This window comes from Chroicocephalus ridibundus, chromosome 1 (assembly GCF_963924245.1).
Source record: "Chroicocephalus ridibundus chromosome 1, bChrRid1.1, whole genome shotgun sequence".
Lineage (NCBI taxonomy): Eukaryota > Metazoa > Chordata > Aves > Charadriiformes > Laridae > Chroicocephalus > Chroicocephalus ridibundus.
The window spans coordinates 155916794-155939347 of NC_086284.1; positions in this window are offsets into that span (position 1 = coordinate 155916794).

Consider the following 22554-nt stretch of genomic DNA (forward strand, 5'->3'; position numbering starts at 1 on the left):
ATAATTATAGTTTGCCCAAATTCCTCTGCCTTAATTGCATTTACCTGAGAAATTTATGTTGGGAACTTAGTAATGCTAAGTTGTCTCAACAGTAATAGAGCCAGCTTTAAATATCAGTTCAGACCTGATGCACTCTCTGGAAATGTCTCTATCATTCTACTGATTTTACAGGGAACACAGAGAACTTAAGCTCTAAATTTAAACATTTCAATTAAACACCTTAAATGGGGTGAATCCAGGCCTAAATTCCTGAACTTTTGTTAAAGATGTTCTCTATTGCCATCTTTGTTTCTTTGAAGGCCTGCCTTAGTTGAAGAAAATTGTCTTGACACCATGAACTGTATGGTTTGCAATAAATAACTTAAAAATGGTTGTAATATAACTTAAGTTAAATTTGATTTTAGTGTTCAGGACATTTGCGATGCCAAACTGATGTCTTCACCTTTGTTTATAAAGAAAGCAAATCTTTATGGGCAAGTTGCAAGACCTGAAAAAATAAAAAAACCCACCAACCCCACCCCCAAAACCAAGCAAAGTTTATATTATTAAAACACAGAGGCAGTTTTCTGGCTGCTGAGAATCCTCATGAATGTGCTGCTATGTTGTTTCCAAAAAACTTCCTGTCCCAGTTGATGATGCAGCAGCTTTTTTAGGAGAAACAGTACTTAGGAATGGGTTCTTCAGTCTCCTCATATCATCACAAATTACATTGCAAGGGTCAGTTTTCTTTCACCTTATTTGTCTGGTTGTACTCCGTCATTACAGGATCCACTCTGTAGTTCAGAAGGAGTAGATAGGTGGAGACATCATTTATTTCTCATCAGGAAGGCACATAATCATGTCTAATTTTTTGCCCGAGGGCCTTTTGCAAGAGGAATGACAGACTGTTGTTTTGACTAGGACTTTTAACATATAGAGTGGGTTTGTGAGAGGTCCTCCTTTTTGCTGCCTGGCCTCACTAAATCACAGGAATCAACTTGGTCAAATATAATTTGTAGTTCAGATTTTTCACTGCAGAAAAGTATAATTTGAGCTGTAAAAAATGCCACAGGTAGCACTTCTCTCTTTCCCTTCTCTGCAAAGGGGAATCAAACAGACAAAGAGCATCCTGACACTTCATGGTCTCAAAATGTAAATGAAGCATCAACATATTTTCAATAACCAGCCCTGACATTAGATAGAAAACACCTGTAATTTCCTTCACAGAGAAATATTTAATTTCTTTATAGTAACAGTGCAGGGCTTTTTCATGTACTTTGCCATTTCTCTTAGAAAGGGATTATTACAAGTCATGCTGCCATTTCTATGACGTTTAAAGATGTTTTCTTTTGCTTGTTTTCTTTTGGCTTCACCTTTGCTCCTGTGTTCCCATTTTATTTGTTACATTTTAAAGAATCCCACTAATCAGCTGGAAGCTATATAAACACTGACTGCAATGCAAGCCATATCCCTTTTTTATGGCATCTGAGAGACTATTTTCAGGGACCCATCTGCACAGGTGGGCTGGAGTGCAAGCACAGGAGGCCTTCTCCATGACACTACAGTGATCTACAGAGGATGAGACCCTTTATAAAGAGAAAGAAAGGGGATGTTGCATTGGGATACCTTCTTGATGAAGGTCAGTAGTCTCTGCACCAGTTTACCACTTGCCCACAGAGATGAAAGGAAATTGTTCACTCACTAAATACTGGTGTCAAGAAGTTCTGCTCAATGGAGGTTTTGGAAGGACTCAGACCAGCTAGTGACGCCACGCTTGGAGACCAGTCTGCCCGCGGCAGTAAGGGAAGATACAGTCGCCACCACCTGATGGAATATCCTCTGCATAGAGATGGGAAAGAAGCAGTGTCTGCTACTCAGCAAGTATTGGGGCAGCACAACCAGCTGTGGCTAGGTCTGCAGCAATTTCCATGGAAACAGCCTGAGAACCAAAAATTGCGAATGCTCCTGTTTGAGCATCAAATATTCTTCGGAGTAACCACAAGAGAGATTCTGCCGCTTAAAGAGCTGTCTGAACTAGTTGGGTGAAGACTGTCAGACATGACATGGAAGAGCAGCTAACAAAAGCCTGGTTTTGGAAGTTCTGAAAGATGATATGAAGTATCACTTTTAGACACATCTGAAGATATCTTGCTTTGTTGCTGTTTCCTTTGCTGCACAGCAAGATGGTAGAAAGTAAGAGAGTTCACATGAAATTGGACTAATCTTTGAATCCCTAACTGAATGACTGTTTATCCTGTGAACTGCCAGATGGGATGTGACAAAACAAAGTATTTAAGGTACACCTAAGGAAATAGGAAAGTTAAACCTCTTCTTAATAAGGTAAGAGATTTAAATTATATTTCCAGGTCTTACCATTGACAGTACAAGTAAACTCCTTTTTGGGATTAGTGGGATAAAACTGATTAGTCCTAATTGAGTTTCCAGCAGACACAGTTTCCTTAATTGATCTCTTGTGTAACAAGATATTTCACAGAATGAAATTATCACCTGTGTGTGCAAATATGTTTAATAGGACCAACTGTGCTCACTGAAATGTCTAATGCTTTGAAACTCAGGGTGTACCATGGAATTAATTTTGTATATAGACACCTAGGGAAATTTAAGGTAGTCCTCTTATGAGCATGTGAGAAATGGTGGATCTTACTGTTTCTGAACCAAAGACTTCTCATATCCAGCAAAATAATGTATGTGATAATAGAAAAAAATCCCACAGCTCAAGAAGCCAGCTGAGACCCTAAAATAGTACCTGCAATTGGGTTCACTGGAGTTATTACACACAAGCGTAGGCCAAATCCCAACCCAGCCCTCTGCTGTTCATCAGTTTAGCCTTCTCTGTCCTCAGGATGTCAAAGATCAACTGCTACAAACACAGGTCCATGTGAATGAACACTTTTCTCACCATAAGTTACAAGGCTGTTGAATGAAGAGTGAGTCTGATTCAACTCTAAGGGGGTGGAAAGGTAAAGGGAAGGTGTGTATTTGAGCCTGAGGCATCTATGCTCACTTTGAGGGAGGAAAACATCCAAAAGGAAAAGCAAGGAGAATCTGGTGAACTACAGGCTGGTGAATCTAACCTCTGTTTTTGTGAAGACACTGGAGTAAATCCTTATAGAAACCATTTGCAGGCATGTGAAGGACAAGAGGGTGACTGGGAACAGCCAGGATGGATTTACCAGTAGAAAGCACAACTGATCAACTTGATTTGTTTTCCATGAGGAGATGACTTGATCTACAGACAAGGAGACAGAGCAACGGATGTTGTTTACCTTGACTCCAGCAAGATATTCCATATCATTAAGTTGAAGAGATATAGTTTGGACATATGGAGTATAAAGTGGGATATATGGAGCATAAAGTGAATGGAAAATGGCTAGTTTTTTGGCCTGAAGGGTCAGAAGTTTAAAGTCCGACTGGCAGCTGGGTACTAGTAGCACTACTTGGTGGTTGATACTGGCACTGATACCGTTTAAATACTTCATTAATTACTGGTAGCACTAAATACCCACCCAATGGGATGGCAAACAAGACCAAATTGGGGGAAGTGGTTGATATGCTGTAGAGCAGGGCTGCCATTCTGAGCGGGCATCACAGGCTGAAGACATGGGTCAACAGAAACCTCATGAATTTCATCAAGGACAAATCCAAGTCCTGCACAAGGCCTGTAATAACCCCAGACAACACAATAAACTGGGGACTGGTAGCTAAATAGAAGCTATGGAGAAAAGGGTTTGGGAGGCCTGGTGGACAACAAGCTGAACAGTAATCGCCAGTGTCCTCCTGCGGTGCAGGAAGCTGCAAACTGGATTGTATTAACAAGACCATAGACAACAGGTGGAGGGAGAGATTATTCCCTTTTCCTTGTTTGCATAGCACACTTTTTATTCAACATCTTATGCTGGTTAAAATCTGTGAGAGTATTAATAAAAATGTGTCCTAGATGAATGACCAAAGTGTTTTTCCAATCTGATTACTCAATAGAAAAAGTGCTTTTAATTTGAACATTCTTCTTCTTCATTTATGAGATTCAATTATTTTGGTAGGGATTTATGTTTCACAGAGAAAAAAACTGGTTAAGAGGGATTCTAACAAACAAGGAAAAAAAATTTGGCACACAACCTCATAAAATAGGTCATAAGTCTTGTGTGTTCACAAAGAAATTCAGGAAATTTGCAAAGTCTTTGGTGCAACTGCTGTTTTGACTAGTGTCTGGGAAAGAAAATGGAAACCTCCTCTGATAGGAGAGCTTCTTGGTGTGGACATGAAAGGAGACATGAAAGCTGTCAAAATAAACTCCAGTACTCTATACTACATATCTTTCAATGCTATAAGGAAATGGTTCCTTCCAAAGTTTGCATCTCCTCAAGGAATGGAGTTGATCCATCACCTACAACATGATCACCTCCTGGGTCTCTGGATTGCATCTGACATTTAGTTAAGTTAGTGGCAAGGTTCATCAGTAGTCTTACCATGGGCAGAGTCCCTGCTACAGTGGGTAGCAACTTTCCCAATACAGTCTTCCCAATGTAGTGGCTCAATGATGAATGATTTTCAGATATATAGCCTAGGACAACATTGGATTCTTTCTGCCTGATCCTAATAGTATCTTTTCTACTCCTTCCTTTCATGAGATTTTGATTATATTCTCCTTCATTAATTTCTCTCTGAACAGTATATAAAGTGGGGTCATAGCCATGGCTTGGTAGAGCACAAAGAAGCAATTGAAGTAGTCGGGAAACAGGACAAGAATCAGGTAGGAGGACCTTCTAGAAACACCAGTGAGCAGCTTGGTGTAACAATCACCTACACAGATCTTGGTAAATGCTTTATCTGGTAAACGCTGTATCTAGTAAATACCAACAGATGTTTTATAGTGTATGCTATTCAACATCAAAAGAAAGGGGAGAGATGAAACAAAGCATTTCCATACACAATAGCTGACACCTATCCATAACAAATGTTTATTGGAGATGACCCACAAAAGCCAAGGGCAACTGCAATTCTGTCCCACATCAAATAGAGAACTATTTTTTCATCCCCATCCAGTTTTTTGATTCAGTATTTTCCAGCAGTGCACAACTGAAGGCTGAACATAAATCCATAGCTTTTATGCCCACTATAACTGGCACAAGAAGGAATCCACGTGGCCTTTTCCTCCTGTCTCCCCTGGGTCAGCTCAAGGCTTGTGACAGTGATCCAAACTGAAAACCTGAGCTAGGTTAATGTCTTCTTTTCATTGTTCTGTTTCTTGTTCAGGGGAGGGGATAGCACATGGACGGAGAAGTTTAAAGGTACCTGTAAAATAAAGGTTTTAGGCACAAGATGAAGACCCAGCCCCTCTGTTTCACATGAAGTCTGGGAGGAAAATAATAAAGATAATTTTCAGCATATTTCACTTCTTCCTACAAGAGAAAATCTCTGGATTCCCAAAGCCCACTCGTAGGAGAAAGAATTGGTGGATATACCTAAAAATAGGCAGATCTACCGAATATTGTTAGAGAAACAAATGTTGTAAAGGCATATATTTACTGCAGCTGATACATTTAGAGACCTCACACTTCCAGTGTATTTCTTGGTAGTCTCCTGGGAATAAAAAACATTAAAAAGCACTAATTAAACAAGAAGAGATAAAAGCTATAGGATGTTTTCGCCATAAATTCCTTAGAAATTAGTTAAAGATTAGCATTTCTATATGAATTTTGCAATACATAACAGTTCTTCTGTAGCTATTCACTAGGTCCACAAGTGATTGCAGTCATTAGTATGTCCCAGCATAACAATATGACTCTAAGTATATACATATTTACCTCATTTTTTTTATCCTGATGTTTCACAGGAAACAGTTCTCCTCTCGTGCAAATTTTGCAGCTCTCTTTTCCTCTGCCTGATTTTTCTAATCCCTGACCCTTCTAGTTCTATATAGGGCGTTGAAACAGACTTTGATTTTGTAATGTGGACCTTCAGTTCTAAGAAAAAAAGTGTTACTCTGCCAACGCTTCCTGCTATGCCTGTGCTGCACTTGCCGGGAAAGTTTTGGTGAAGCTAAGCTCACCTCTCCTTAACGAAGTTTAAGTGATCTTGAAACTAGAAAATCTGTTTGCATGGTATTAGTCAGGACAGTCTATAAGACCAACAAAGGCTTGGTTTAGCCTCATGTAATTTTAGACATTTAAGCAAAGACTCTGCGCAGTAATGCAGAGCTTTAGGCCCTTGGTAGACTGAATCAATGTTTTGCAGGTACCCCTTTCTTTGCATTAACTATAGAGGAGGAATTTAAAGTCACATGGCTGATCAATTGCACGCATAAATTTAACCAGAAGGAATTTCGGATAAAGTATAGTGTCTGAAAATTATGTTATTTTAAATATATGCCCTTAGTATAGAATTTTATTTTAATAACTTCTTTTGCATAATGTTTATTTCAAAATAGCTCACTAAACAAATACCTGAAATAAATCTGTCTTTGGAGAGGTGCGAGTACTGGCACCCACTTAGTATGGTGAAAAGAAGAGGGTTATGGACTGAAGAGTGATCTCAGTTGAACTTGCTGGTGTTTTAGAGGCTCAACTGTTGTCATCCTCTAGCTTCTAAATGGTATAACCCCGATGAAATTGAGGAATTAGAATCCAATAGTGGTGTCATTGTAGATTTCCAACCTCAGGAAATACTAAGTACCAAGAATTCTTAAATCCAGTAGAGGAAAATAAGGCTTCTCCTCAGCACAAAATAATATTCACCTTTACCTATTTTTTTCTTTTATTTTTTAAAAAATAAGAAAGAAAGAAGTAAGACAAGAAAGAGTAATAGTTGTAAAAAAACACTAGCAGAATAGATGGACAGGACAAAAGTTATATTTATTGAGCCAGCAGCCTCCAAACAGTTCCATGTATTATTCCTGCTCCCACTGTGTTATTGAGATGATTTTTCTGAAATGAAAATAATTGAAATTGACATTAGAAAAACCAGCAACACAGAATAATAACCAGCAGCTAAGCTACTGGCTTCTGAATAAAGATTTCTAATTCTCCATAAGCTCTTCTCAAATTCCTCTTAATATGGCCAAAGACATTCACAAATTGGAAAAGCTTCAGCCAATAGAATATGGCTTATGGGCTTAGCGTGAGAAAGAGTCAGCACAGCTTCACAAAGCTCCCTCAAGGCGCTCTCAGGAGAGTCTGAAGTGACCAAAGACTGTGGCTTCTCAGACGCTCTTGTCTTTAATAGGTAAATCCAATATTAGTTCATCATCCCTCTCAGAGTGTTTGTGAATCCTCTGGCAGCTGTATTGCTCAAAAACCCCAGGATTTTTGAAGCAAAGTGGATTTCTAGTGGAATCACATATAAGAAAAGCTGCAACAGTTTGAATGAGAAAAATTAATTTCTCATGTACACAAATAATAAACAGCGAATTCTACAGACCAGGATGTTTGTGATGACAGGATACGTTTCGTTTTGGAGGACTCTAAATGTCCTTGCAGAGACTAGTTTCAGTTTAACAGCTGTGTAGCTCTATTGTCAAGGGAACTATGGTGCTGCTATTGTTGTACAATTTAATTTTTCAGTCCAGATAAGGTATTATCTAGTAATGAGCCCTGTTACTCAGATATGGTCATTTATATTATAAATGGTGATAATAATTTCTGTCTGTGAGGCACTTGTACATCATGCAAGTTATTGCACTCTCACAGGATTAACATGTGCTCTGTTCCAAATCACTGGCCAACATAATTTATGACATGGGGCTCCTTTTTGCTCTATTCAGCATCTTCAAACCCCTTTTATCTGTTTAGGAGACACTGGCATGTTTTCTTCCCTCCTAGTTTTCCTAATTTTGTTTGTCTTTTAATTCACATCAATAATTTCAATATAATTAAAAAGAGATGAAGAAAACCAACCGGTGTGAAGCAAAAAAATCTAATGATTTCCGCAGAACAGAGTAATTGTGGTTCAGCTTCTTTTTTCCATGGAAATGTTCTGACAGCAGATACCATCCTGAACTACCACCCACTGTCTAGCGGGTTTGTGCTTTGTTTTAAAGCATTCATTACGGCAAACACAGTTTTTCATGCAAGGCCTCAATCCTGCTGCCTGGTGTCCTGACAATGAGTTATCCAAAATTCCCTGTAGGGCAGGAAGCTAAACCCCTGAGCCAACAAAAGGAAAATGAGGGTGTGCATACAGTTGTCATCTGTACTCCCACTGTTTCAAGGGAAAACTCTTGTGCTCCAAAGGTACAGACAAAATTGAATGAGATGAGGAAGCAGGACTCAAGCTGGTTGGCAATTTGAACCACGAATAAACCAATGTAATATATTCTTGCATCTACAGGTGCCTTGAAACTATAGCTCAGAGTGGGATCAACCACTGTGCTCATCTCTGTTTAAATGTACGTTAACATAGACAATACAAAGACATTGTTAACTGCAATCCTCCTCTGGTATTCCTCTGACAAGGGATGCAGCTCTCTGTGGCCCAAGGCTTACCTCCGATGCAGCCCGTCTACAAAACCTGGGGCTAAATGTCAGAGCAAATTGTTTCATTGTGAGAGAGAGATGGGAGGAAGTGCATAGAGTCATGCGAGATAAAGAAGCTAAAACTGCAAACTCATAGCAGTTTGAGGATTGAAGAGAAAAAACATCAACATGGAGATTTGGTGCATAAAACCCTAAAAGAAAAAACAGAGAGTCAACCCTAAAAGAAAAAACAGAGAGTCATAAGACAGCAAAATAGCAATGTCAAGGGTCAGCCTCTTCCACAGAGCAGCGGAGGCTGACCCTTTGCCCCCTCCTTGACCACTGCTAGCCTGCAAACACTCATAGGGCTTCTTATTAGGAGTTGTGAGCATATGAATGCTTAGACTAGTAGCTTGGTAGGTGCAGGTTTTTGTTGTGTGTATTAGCTAAGAAATTACATCTTTGGTCTTTTAAGCTATGTGTGAAGCACTTGAGCACATGGTCAAAAAGCACTGAACAAAATGATCAAGGGACAGTTAAAATACTGAATATTGAAAAGAACTTTTTAATTTGCAGTTTGTTTTTTCCATTTCAAGGGAGTGGGCTTAGCCATTCATTTAACCACAATTTGGAAAATCACCGTATGTTTCTGTTTTCTATACTAACCTCTGATAGATTAGATGGGAATAGAAACCAACAGAGGAAAAAAATCAACCCTGTAAACTAAAAGACTTCATTATAGTCTTTTATTTTGTATTATTTCCTACAGTATGGCAAAAAAAGAAATTCGGCAACTCTTCTTCCACCATCTGTATTTCTGATGTGTTCTTCATTGTCCTTATCTGGCTTTAAAACTCTTAAACTTGATAGTTCACAGATAGGAACAAAGATTCTAACATGGACGTGTGTACTATATGGAGAAATAGGGGAAACATAAATGAAATGATACCTACAAAGGTGTTCTTCCAGCCAGTGAGGGGAAATATGTGAATTAATTAGTCTTGCTGGTTATCTTTAAAAAGCCCATAAAATTGAAAAGAAAATAAAGTTATTTTCAGTATAATTTCTATCTTTATGTACTGAAAGGAATCATGAGAGGAGTAAAGACAAATCTCATTTAACCATCAGAAGTCCTTCAGAAAGATGGCAGCTGAACTCTAAATGTTATTTAACATTCAGACTCTTTTAAATGTAAAAGCATTTGTTTTATTTGTATTTGTGCTCAGATGACAGAGGGAGATAGAGGTGGAAGACACAAAAACGGTCATCTTGTTTGGATGAACTTTTGAAAGTTCTTGAGTTGTGGAAGACAACAGAAAATTCTACTTCAGGCATAAAATGTAAAACATATGGTGTGTCCTTCAGTTTAGTGTAGTAGAAAAAACGACAGAGAGGATGTGCATTGGGACACAATTGCATACTGTCTGCTTTGAGTGCGGGCAATACAGATGGAAATATTAAAATATAATAATGCCTCTATTGAGAAGTCAGATGAGAGAAAACTCGTCTGCTGCTATTTTGCTCTCAGATCTTTATGTGGTCTGACATTTCTAGCTGGACTAGCAGGAAGCAGCTGTACAACACTGGGAGCTACACTAACAAAGATTGCTCTCCTGTAGAGCTGAGCCATTAGGACAAGCTTTTTAACATTTCTGGCATGAAACGGAGACCTTTGCTAAGATACCTCTTGAGCCTATACAGAGAAGAAGCTGACACCGCACAGGCTTCCTTTAAACAGTTTTGAAATAGGCGGTGCTCTCCTATGTGTGGGCTTTCACACTGTAAACAATACACTTACAACTTTGATTTTAACACCTCTGATACGCCAGGCATGGTTGAAACATCGCCATCTCTGATAAGAGGTTTCACACCTCACCTCAGTAACTCTTGTTTCCTCTTTCATGTCCCCTCTATGCCCAGGAGCTTTTCAAATTCTGCCTTCAAACTATCACGAAACCTCCGCATGTGTTAGAGCTGGCCAGAACAGCAAATGCGTCTCTGTGAACTCCGTGACAAAAAGATACCTAGCAGTTTAACTCTACTGTGACTTCCTTCAACTCGCAGCAAAAGGCATGCTGTAGGGTGGATGCTGGGGTCTGATACGATCACTTTGAATATGCAATGGATAAAATATAGATCCAGAAACAGTCTGAGATTGCATAGGAGAATCGCCTCGGTCAGAAGCAGCCCACACCAGAGTGGAGAGAGCATAGCAGCCCCTGGTTTTCGCTATTTCACCTGTCTGCGTACAGGGTGTGAAAAGATTTAAAGGAGCCTCTTTACATTGGGCTGATGCCCAGAAGTAGTTTCAGTACATTAGTCTGCTAGCAGTTAGGGTAACCTAACCTCACAGACAGCATCCCAGCACCAGAAAAGCTTTACATAATCTTTGTGAATTCCCCCTAACTGGTGCAATGTGTTTTTCAATGACAAAAAAAAATTTGGTCCTACAAAGACTGCCCTTTTTGCATGACTCCAGCACCGTAGGTCTTATGTACTTTAACACAAACATTTCTGAAGCAGGAGCCTCTTAGAAATTAATGGAGAACTCCATTTTAGTTCCATTCCGGGGTTTGGATCTTTCTATTCCTCCACAAAAATAAGTCTAGTGAATTACATGAGAAAGCTGTCCCTTGCATGCCAAGAAATACAGTTCAAACTGTTTGTTTCATGAAGCCAAAGGTACCAACACAACAGCATTCTCATATCACTTGCAAATAACACGCAATTATGTAATTTTGAGATTTAAAGTAGATCTGGAATAAGATAATAAGTTTGATTCCCTTAGAAATGATCTAGGGATTTTGGAGCAAGAACTGAATATCAAGTTGGAGGGTTTTTTCACTAATATAATATTCTGCATCTCTCCTTACTGTCAGATGAGTAAGTTGTAGAAATTTCTTTCTCCAGACAGTGTGATATCCTGAGACTGTTTTAAGATGCTTTGTTGTCAGATTTTTAAATAGAGATATACAGAGAAAACACTTTTTGAAAACAATACACTATAAATTTAAAATCAATGTTTTCCTTGATTGCATGTCTACCCAGGAGAAAAGTTCTAGTTCATTTACAGGCTATTAGGTTCAAAACAGAAATGACTGGATGAAATTCAGTGAGTCAGATGAAGCGGTAAGTCAGAATAGATAATGCTTATGGCTTAAAATCTATTCAACTGTTTAGAAGGAAAAAAAGTAATCTAGATAGATTTGTAACACACAGTTGTTTCTTTTGGCTTTTTTGAAGGGAAAGAGAGAAAGCCCAAGTCTAGAAATACATGCTTCCCTGAGAGATCTGTTTGGCTTATCAAGCTAACAGTGCAATTCTACATATTTTTGAAGGCCAAGAATAGGAGCTGAAAACTTGGGCACTGATTCAGCAAGGTACTTAAGAATGAGATCAGCTTTAAAATTGCTCTAATCAAAGACAACGTTCCTGGAGCTACTGCCTGATTTTAGAAAGCAAATTTGGCACTAATGAAAAGATGCGAGAATGAAACAAGTGAAGGCTGTCATCTCATCTCTTTCTGTGCAGAAAAATGGCATGGGAAGTAGCAAGGCAAGCTTTTTTAAGCCTTTATTGCCCGCCCCATCCTCATCACCCCTACCCCCATATGTTTAAACTTAATTTTATTCCTGATGCAGTCCTTGAGATTCTTAGCAACAATTTTAGCTAGCACCAACAATGGTAATGCTATATTGACACAAATTCAAACTAATAATGCAGAAGGCAGTTTGGCATCTTTTTTTCCCCTTCTCATCACAAATTCACTTCTTGAACTTGTTGTCTATGTATGGTTCCCACATTAGCAACACCTCAGCACGATGTCTGCTACCTTTTCTCTCACTCAGAACATGTCAGGATATTTGCCTGACTGACAGATTTAATTATGAGTAGCTGGAGCATGATAGGATCAAGGGCACAGAGGTGACAAAGAAAAATGAGATTTGGGGTGGATTATTGGTGGCCTTCAGTATCCTTGTAAGCCTCCAAAGGTGTTAGGATGTGAAACAAAGGTTTTCTTGGTAGAAATTTTTTGGAAGAGGTGTTCTGGCTTCTTAACCAGGGAAATGTTTTCATAAATAATGAGTAGTTTAACTAAGAAATAAACTTTTATTCCCCCACAATTCCCTGTTCTTGTCATTGATAAAGGCCTCATCAATACCAAGTATCACTGTGTTTCTAAGGCAACATTGGAAACAAAGATCTTTGTGTTATAATATGGGAAAGTACTTTGGTGGGGGTTAGTTTTGGGGTTTTTTTTCAGGGCATGTTTTCTACAGTGTCCTGCTGGGGTGAACAAGAAGTCTGCAATTTCCAGCAAGATCTTACCAGCTTTTCATTAAGACATTGTTTGCACTGTCATGCATTAACAGGACAGGGCTGAGATTCACCCTATACTTCTCGCCTGGGACTCAGGGAAGCTGCCCTGAATTACAGTCCCTAACACAAAACACTGCAGAACTTCTATAGTCTCCTCGGGATTCAGGGATGGGTGGGGATTGGAATGACAGACAGACCCAGCTCTTCTCTCCCAGCTTTCTGTCTCAGACAGGGGCTGGAAGATGTATAGGGAACGTGGCATCAAAGCAAGGACAGAGTAGTTCTTTCTGGAATTTGCCTCGTTTGGGGAAATGGGTAGTTACAGGATTTAGATGAATTTGTCTAACTTTTGAATGTACAAATCCTTTTTTCCCATTATGTTCTAGAGAAATACGTGCCAAAATTGCCAATGTACCGTCTGAAAAAGAACTTCCTTGTGTTTAAGCTTGAAGAGAGATCAGAGCACACCTAGCTCTTCTGCTTTGAGTGTTGTATCTCCTTTCAGCTGTTTCTTTCCGAGCTGAAAAGTCCCAATCTATTTAGCCTGTCTTCATGTCTCATCATACGTGTTGTCATTCTCTGCACCTTTTTTATGCTTCCTATGTCCTTCTTGAGCAACTACACTAAGTATTCAATATATGGAATGCTAACATTTTACACCGTAGCACCAAGCGTTCTGTTTGATCACAATTTTTTTTTCCCTAAACTTATCCTTCAGTAGGTATTTATATATTTGTTTTTCTCTGTGCATGCATATTACCTTGCAATTACTAACAACGAGTTTCATTTCTCATTTCATGGCTCTGTAATTCAGTGTCATAGATTGTCCGGCAAAACTTTAGGCAGATTTAATTTTTACTGTGATGACTAATTTTGTGTCAGCAGCAAATTTTATCACCTCATTAATTTCCCCTTCTTTTAGATTGTTTATGAATACGTGAAATAGCACAAGCTCTAGAAAAGATTCTTGAGTGAAAACATCAATGGTAAGCCATTTATTTACCTTTGCAGTAGCTTTTCGGAAATTCAATAATTGAGTTGAAATTGAATAATGCTGTATTTACCAGGGCCCTTTTCTCCCTTGCTTTTTAACTGTTCCAAAGGATCTAACAGATCTGTGATGCATGACAAACGTGTCGATTTTTCCCCGGTATTTTGTACTTATACATAGGAAACAATTCCTGGTTTACTATGATGTCTACCACTTTTCCTACAGCAGTAATCAGATTGACCGAGCTGTATTTTTCTGAAATCTTTCTTAAAAATTGGCTCAACATTCTCTGTCTTCTGATACAAAGCCTTACTTTAAAAGTTGGATATATGCTTTAGTAAATAATTTTAGCAGTTATTATGAATTTTATAAGTTTGTTCTAAATACCTCTTCTGCTGATCTTTCATTTTGTAAAAGGTTCTCAAACCCATGCAGGACCCTTTTTTAAACCTCTCCACAGTGAAAATTGGGGCACAACAATAAAATTTTTTTCACTTTTTTTTTTTTTTCCTTTTACACGTGGATAATTTTCTATCCTGATTGACTTTCTGGTTGGCTCCCTGCTTTGATGCCTTTTGAAAATTTCTTATTATAAGATTTTCTGCCTTTAGACAAGTTTCTTATCACGGACATTGCTGACCTCCCCCATTGCCATTCTATGCGTCATGTGCTGCTTTATGTTCTTTTTTGCATTCCTCGTTTGGACAATAGAGGGAACACAAATACTTATCCTTTCTCTGAACCGTCAACCATTGTCTGGCAGTATGGTGAAGGGAGTACACTGCCCTCTTGGAAGAAATCTCTTCACAGAAAAAGTACGGGGGTTTGGAGACAGAGTTTCTTTGAAGGAAGAGTAGTTTCCCTGGGGGCAACTGCCACCCCTGAAATAGTACAACTCCACACCATTCCCAGCACTGCAACACATTGGGAAATATAGTTTGTTTTAAACAGTAGGTTTAACCTTTGAGTAGAGATATTAAATACTGCATGAAATATGAGCTGCTGAGTGACATTTGCCTAAAATGTCACCTTCTAAAACTCCTGGATTAGAACTGAATCCTTAAAGAGAGCATGGAAAACTCTCCATCAAACTGACAGTCTTTTTCATTGTTTTTTGTAGATTATATTTTTGGGGAAAGTATGAATTAGCCAAGCAGTGGTAGTCACTGAAACAACTTCAGCTGGGCACAGCAGCATTAGAAGGAACAGACCTAAATAGGGGGGGTGAAAAGCTTCCTCCTCACTCTTCATACTTATAGCGGACACTACATGGCTCCTGTCCCGCATGGTAATGGTCTCTTCAGTTCACTTTTTATTGCTGAATCTTCCCCTTTTCAGTTTAATTTATTTTGCCTTTCTTATTTGTACTCATCCACAAATACCAAGACCAGAAACCAAAGGCAAGCAAGAAACAAATCCTGTCTTCCACCTCCAGGGCTTGATGAAATTTCACTCTTTTCTCAGCTTTCAACTTCATGTAATCCATATCTAATAAAATTCCAGCATAGTGCTTCATATTCCTAAAAATTCATAAGCACTTTGCTCAATTTATAAAATATATTTATACTTAGCTGTATGTGGAAAATGTTTATCCTAACTGGAGAAACTTTGGGTGATCACAACAGCATGGCCTACAATGCATCAGGGTAAAACCAAGACCTTTACAAGGATTCCATAAGAAGCAAGCAAACAAGTTAAAGCATTTGCAAGAGATACACAAGCTCCTTGGGGTTTGAAACTAGATCTGCCACCTTTCCAGTGCGTCCCCTGGCATTATAGGAATTCTGTCCTACAGATATCTCTCCTTCATTTCAGTCACACATTCCATCTTGATCCTCCCCAAAAGGAAAAGTTTCTGAAAAGCAGCTCCAACAGCCCTGCAGCTTTCTTGGAAACTGCTGGTAGTTTTCCCGATCAAAGGAATAGGAGACCTCTGCTCAAAAATATGGGCTCTAGGTCTATCTCAGGAAGCTGTACCGTGCTAATGACTCTACTCTGCTTCAGCAACATAGGCTTTTGCCTATGTCTTCCACCCACTGCTGATACAGTGTTCATAGTAACAGCAATAGGGACTGAAAATCCATCAGTTTTTGAACTGTGCATAGTGCCATTTCTGCTTTGTCTTCTGCTACCACAGCTATCCAATTGACAGAATAAATTTGCCACTCTAAGGCTCTTAAATCTGCTGAACTGATTGCATTTCAGAGAGGTATATTTGGAATTAACTTCTCTTGTATTTGTAAGCAGCCTAAATTGATAGAAATCAAAGCACTTGACATTTTAGATCACTTGGTTACAATTATTTAATTGCACTGGGGTTTTCTGCATTTCAAAACCATAAGATAACTACATGTACTTTTTCCTCCAAATTATATAAAACTCTTCAAATATGTATCCTCAGAAATTCACAGGTCATATTCTCTTTTTCAACAGGATTTGCGGAGCAGATGCATACAAGCAGCTTGTGCAGCAAAGACCTTCATTTCCTTCCTCATATACTCATTCTCTCAGGTTGATGCAAATCACAGCATATGAGGTCACGGCCACCTTTCCAAGGCTGATGGATCACCTCTTCAGACTAACGCTCAATACAAAGCTGCCTACTTAGATGATACACGCCACCTATGATGAAGACTGGAAATGCCAGCTGCAGAGACTGATGGCTTGTTCTCTAATCACTGCAAAACACAGGTCGTGCTGTTAATGTGGCGAAATATTCTACTAGCTGATGAACTACCTGTTATCTAGGATGCATCATGAGAAATGGCCCGGGGAAGGTGTCATTTATAGAACTGCTCCTTTGGCTTAGAAACCAATCGCAATAGTAAAGGAAGCCTGTGGTGGTTTAATCCTGGTAGGCAGCTCAGCACCACACAGCCACTAACTCATGCCCTCCACCCAGCAGGATGAGGGAGAGAATAGGAAGAACAAAAGTGATAAAACTCATGGGTTGAGATGAAGACAGTTTAATAAGTGAAGCAAAATGGTACACACAAGCAAAGCAAAATAAGGAATTTATTCACTACTTCCCATCAGCAGGCAGGTGTTTAGCTATTTCCAGGAAAGCAGGGCTCCATCGTGCATAAGGGTTGCTTGGGAAGGCAAATGCATAACCTGAATGTCCCCTTTTTTTTTTCTCCCATCTTTATTGCTGAGTGTGATGTCATATGGCATGGAATATCCTTTTGGTCAGTTTGCGTCAGCTGTCCCAGCTGTGTCCCATCCCAATTTCTTGCCCAGCACCAGCCCATTCACTGGGAAGGCAGCGTGAGAAACAGAGAAGGTCTCGATGCTGTGTAAGCACTGCTCAGCAACAGCTAAAACATATGTGAGTTATCAACACTGTTTTGGCCACAAATCCATAACACAGCATCACATGAGCCGATACAAAGAAAATTAACTCTATCCCAGCAAAACCCAGTACAGTCTCCACTCCTTATTCCATGCCATTGGACAGTGTGGGACCTGAGCATGATATTAAGTGATCAAGAAGGTGCAATTAGGCTGATAGGGAGTTCAGAAACAGGAACCAGCTGTTCTTCTGGTAACACTGCCGTGATCTGACTCTTTCTATTATACCTGACAAATCCATTTTCAAATGATAAGTCTCACATTTAATGAAACATCTGAAAAAGTTTTGCAAACTGAGCTGCAGGTGACTGGACCTGCTGACAGATTAAGACCCTTTGAAGGACATTTGTTGGAATCAGGTTCCCCTCTGGTGCATTTTCATTTTTGGTCAAAGAAGCTCCCTCCTATAGTTGCCCCTGTATGAGATGCAGTACAATTGTTCTCCTTTTCTACATAGGTCCAATAATTTCATTTCAGCAAGGAGATTGTACCCAGCAGTACCTTACTTGATGAAGCTGCAAAGTCTGTGGCTAGTTCAAAGCATTCTGATTCATCGCTCTTCTGTGTTTACTTATTTTGTCTAATATTAGCTCTATAGTTAAGGTATTCATACAAACTTAGGTCTTGAATCTTCATCCAAACTCACAGTTGTTGACTGCTATAAATTGAATAAATAAAAAAATAAAATAGTGGGGTTCTGAAGACTTAAAACTTCTGCTTTGGTACTGGCAGTACAATGACAACATATACAGATCATTCACTATTTACCCTGAAGGAGGAAAAAAAGAAAAAAGGGAAAAAAAAGACAACTTTAATAAAGAAAGGTACTTCCAGTAGCCTTATGCATAAGAAGTACCAACGGTGATCCATGTGATACAGGGACTGTAGAATTTTTAATAAAAGGGAAGAAAAATTAGGTTTGCGTCTTTCTGGAGGAGAATAGTTAGATATCCAAGGGGAATAAACACAAGTGATGCTGTAAGATTAGGTTAATAACATGGGAACGTAAGTTATTGTTCTAATAGAAAAGAATCGAACATACATTGAAACAGGTTTACTTTGCAGAACATAAACTTTAGCATAAAATACCAACAATGACATTCCAAGAAAAAAAAATACACACATAAGAAGGGGGGAAAAGAGGCTACAGGAATACAAAAGAAGCCAAAGATAAGCAGTAAGCAGGCCTGGCATTTTGATTTCGTTCCTCTTCCACTATTTTGGAGCATTACACATGAGCTCATGCACGGGGTAAGTTCCTTGAAAATGTCAAGGCATACTTTTCTTTTTTTTTTTTGTATTACAGGTTTCCAGTATATAACTGTTTTTCTCTCACTGAAGACCTGCACAAATCCTCTGCCCTTAGCCCTCTCAGTGAGAGCTGTAAGAGGAAACAGCTGTACGAGTCTCAGTGGTGATTCAAATATCATGCTTGCTCTGTATATTAATTTCATTTGAAAACCAGCCTTAGACCCTTTGTAGTGGGAACATTTTAAGAGATGGCCTGAATTTTACAGACAATCTAAATTTGAAGTAAGTACAAATTTTGTACTTTTGAAAAGCAAAGGTTTTCATGACAATCCTGCATTTATTCTTCAGAGTGCTTCATATATATTGGGACATGCTTCATTTTCTCCAGAAGACTTAATTTGTCACTAATTTCCTAAACAGCAAAGGGAAAAAAACAGTATAAATGTTCAGCTTCTCTATTACTTATATAAACATTAGCATAATCTCTATCCAATGAACATTTTTTTCAAATAAATCTTACCAGGAAGAACAAGAAATTATTGTATCAAGATACAGCTGCAGAGCTTTAAAACTTTGAGATGCAAGTACCGACAGAAGGAGAAACTGCTTAAAACTGAGTTTATTACTTGCCTTAAGTCAAATTTTCCAGAAAACAAGCAGGAAAAAATATCTTTGTTTAGAAAGAAAACTGGCTTTGCAAAATGAAATAAGGGCTCTTGGCTTTTTCTCCAAGTGTTGCTAACGCTTGCTGCTCTTATTTTTGCCATGCACAAACACGCACACAACCTTCCATAATCTGTTTGCACCCTGGTGCCCATCCTGGCAGCCAGCCCCCCAAGAACCCACTCATCTATACTGTTCACCTTCTGCTCAGCCTTATGCTTCCCAGCGCTTCTGGCAGTGGCCTCCACGGCACCAGCTGAACCACCAAATGCAAATTTACATGGGGCTGGATGAGTTTGGGCTCTCCCTGGCCCCATTAGTGACAGCTGCTCTGGCGTGTGCTCTCTTGACTCATATGGAAGAACTGCTCAGCGCCTCCTGTTAGAGCGAGGTTCCATCTATCCCCGGCTACCCAAATGTTTAATTGCTCCTTCAGCTTACCCCAAAAGGAGAGTATTTAGTTTATCCATTGGCTTTACTTAGGCCAATAATTAGCAGCAACGATGAATATATTCCAGTAAAATACCATTTCAGTTATGTACAATAGAAAATTTTTAAAATATCATCTGTTTTCACAGCAAGTTAATTCAGATACACTGTCAAAATGCCTGCTTTACATGAAAGACTCCTGATAGCAACATCCTGGAACAAATTAAGGAATATCTCAGCAACACAGTCAAGACGAAAACCAGATGAATCATTACTAATTTGGACGAGATGGCATTTGCTTACTGCTCACTACATAGCTTGAAGAACCAAACCAGAAAGCTTGGAAGTTTTGTCTTTATCTTTCTTCATCTTCATCTCATTATCTTCATATCTTTATCCTTATCTTCATCTCTTTATCTTTGTATCTTTATTTTTCTTTATCTGTTTTATGTGCTACCGTAGACTGGGACTACTCAACATTGTTTGATAGACTGAAATTTGGGGATTTAGGCACTTTGAAATAGCCTACAGTTAATTGCTTAAGTACCACCTAAGCGATAAACACTCTAGTACTTCTAGGATACTAATTATACTTTGAAATCCCTCTAGCGATTGGTCTTGTCCTGATATCTTATAAGCAACAAGGCTTAAAAAACCCTTGTGAGGTAGATTTCATTACATCTTTTAAATAGTTGTATAAACTGGACTGCAAAGAGATCAAATTCCTTGCTCAATGCTGTCCTGTGAATCAATGATAGACTCAGCCAGGTACCCGAAATGACCTACAGCAGTTTCCTTTCCTTTAACTGACAGGCTGTATTTTCTCAGATAACAAATTATGAGATGCACAGGTCTTTTCTTTTCCCCTATAGAATACAAATTATCAGTACTTGGAGTTAGGCAGACATTCTTTTTTTATGAAGCTGCATAATGTTTCACAATTAGGCAGTTTCCTGATGGGAAAGTTCTGGTTCTTTTTCAGTTTTAGAGCTCCATGGAGCATTGGCCTATTCTGTTATTTTAGCACTTGTTTTTTGTTCTTGTTTTTGTTTTTTTTTTTTTTTTTAAAAAATCAGGAGAACTTTTGAGCTTGTGCTTATTTGTTTTGCATCCCTACATTAAAGACCTGGCTTGGAAGTTGAAAATTGAAATCTTCAAACATGTTCTTTTTCAAAGGTTGTGATTATGAACAAATTGGTTTGGGAGAGGAAGAGAGAATGGCAATTCATTATAAGGACTTCAGAAGGAGAAACTGCTGCCTTAGAAAAAAAAAATGTAGGCAATTGTTTCTTTCTTTCAGTCGTTGTTAATAAAATGGAAGTACTGTTTTACAGAACTGCAGGAGAAGCACTGTCAGAATTCTCTCTTTAGTTGAGACATCCATATAACGTATTAAAAGAAATTCTTCATTCAGGTCCCATTCTTTTCCTCCGTTAGGATCAGCACTATTTTTAGATCCAGATTGCCTCAGCAAGCACTTATTGTCAGGGAAATAGCTGTTACAAAATGAGATGCGAAGTCTAGTGTGGTCTCAGCAAGTATCGTACAGTCTAGTGCTATAACGGTGAAGAATCCCTTCCACCTCATACTGAACAAACAAAATTGTAGAAAACAGCCTTAGCACTGAAGCTACTCAGCTTCTTAAGCACCAAATGTTTGTTTCATATCCTTTGATGCTATTTGCCAACCAGCTTCTGTTGTGCAATGTAACAAATATTGGGAGCCTGGTTTTGCACAGCAGACTCGAGCTGTCTGGTGGGTCCAGTGACTGTGAGCTACAAATTCAACGTCTCTTCATTTGCCTGCTGTCTGATATCTCCTGCATGTTTCCTAGCTGACTGCTAGCTTTATCAGACCACCAACACACTGGTGACTTCCAGTCACTATGACAAGGAAGTTCAAAACATCTGGAAACAGTATTAGGATGATTCCCAGGTACCTTCTCACTGTGCGATGCCCTTCTTAGACTACAAGTGCTGTCTATCAGTGCTTGATAGCCCTCCACTGGCCAAGAGGTATGTTGGATCAATTAATGCATGGTCAGCAGCCTCTCTTAGTATCTTCTTACTCCTTAATTCACAAATAGTGAAACTCAGTGAGCAAGTTCGGTCTTTTCCCCTTGATGCATGATGACCCTGCTTAGCACCCTGCTCAGCATGATGTCACAGGTGTGATAAAACTTACTGTTTCCCAAGTCAGTAAAATTATCGTGCTATGTTAAAAGCAAGCCTTAACCTTCAGAGTACTGCTTGGCCTTTATCAGATGCTTATCACATGCTTTAATGTACTCCAGTGATCAGTCAGCGTGCTGGCAACACATAGATCTGCATATCTGCAGTGATGGATATTTCCTAAGGATAGTGAATAAGGTCAATTCCCATTACCAAAGCTATTGCTTAAATTGTGTTTCAAAAACAGCGACTCTTTAAAGTGGTAATCAGGCGTCTTGTTGGACTACAAAAAAGTTTTGTTTGGGGATATAACATCTCCTCATGAAGCCCTTAGTTTAGGCTTTGAAAAGATGATTGATTCCTTAGCCAGGTACCCTGCCTCCTTCATCCAACTTTTCATTGTCTTCTACTCCAGAAATGAGACTGCACGGAGGAAGGAGAGGGGATTAGCTCCCTGCCTCACTCTCTTGGGCTATTTTGAAGCATTTTTGTGAGCTCTCAATGGTGCTGACAAACCTATAGAATAACTCTGTATTGTACAAAGATTTGACTAAAGCCCCCTCTGATTCCTGTAAGACTGAGCTGCACAGCATTGCAGCTCGGCACACAGCGCACAAGCTGCTTACACGTGTTAACTCATTTGAAGATATACACAGTCTTGTGCAGTGGTGGAGATAAAAGCAGAGAGATTAGTTTTGCTGCATGGGACAGACCTTTTCTAACAGCAAATAACAATTCCGTTGTCTCTTTTTTTAAGGTAATCAAAGGTCCAATAAATTCAAAATATTTTGATATAACACAGAATCCTACATATTTCCCACGTATACCTGCTCAGTAGTTCAAAACGCTGATTGAGGGAAATTTGTATTAGTATTAAGGCAGTTTAGTACATTTAAAAAAACATGAATTTCAACTGAGAGTTTTAGAG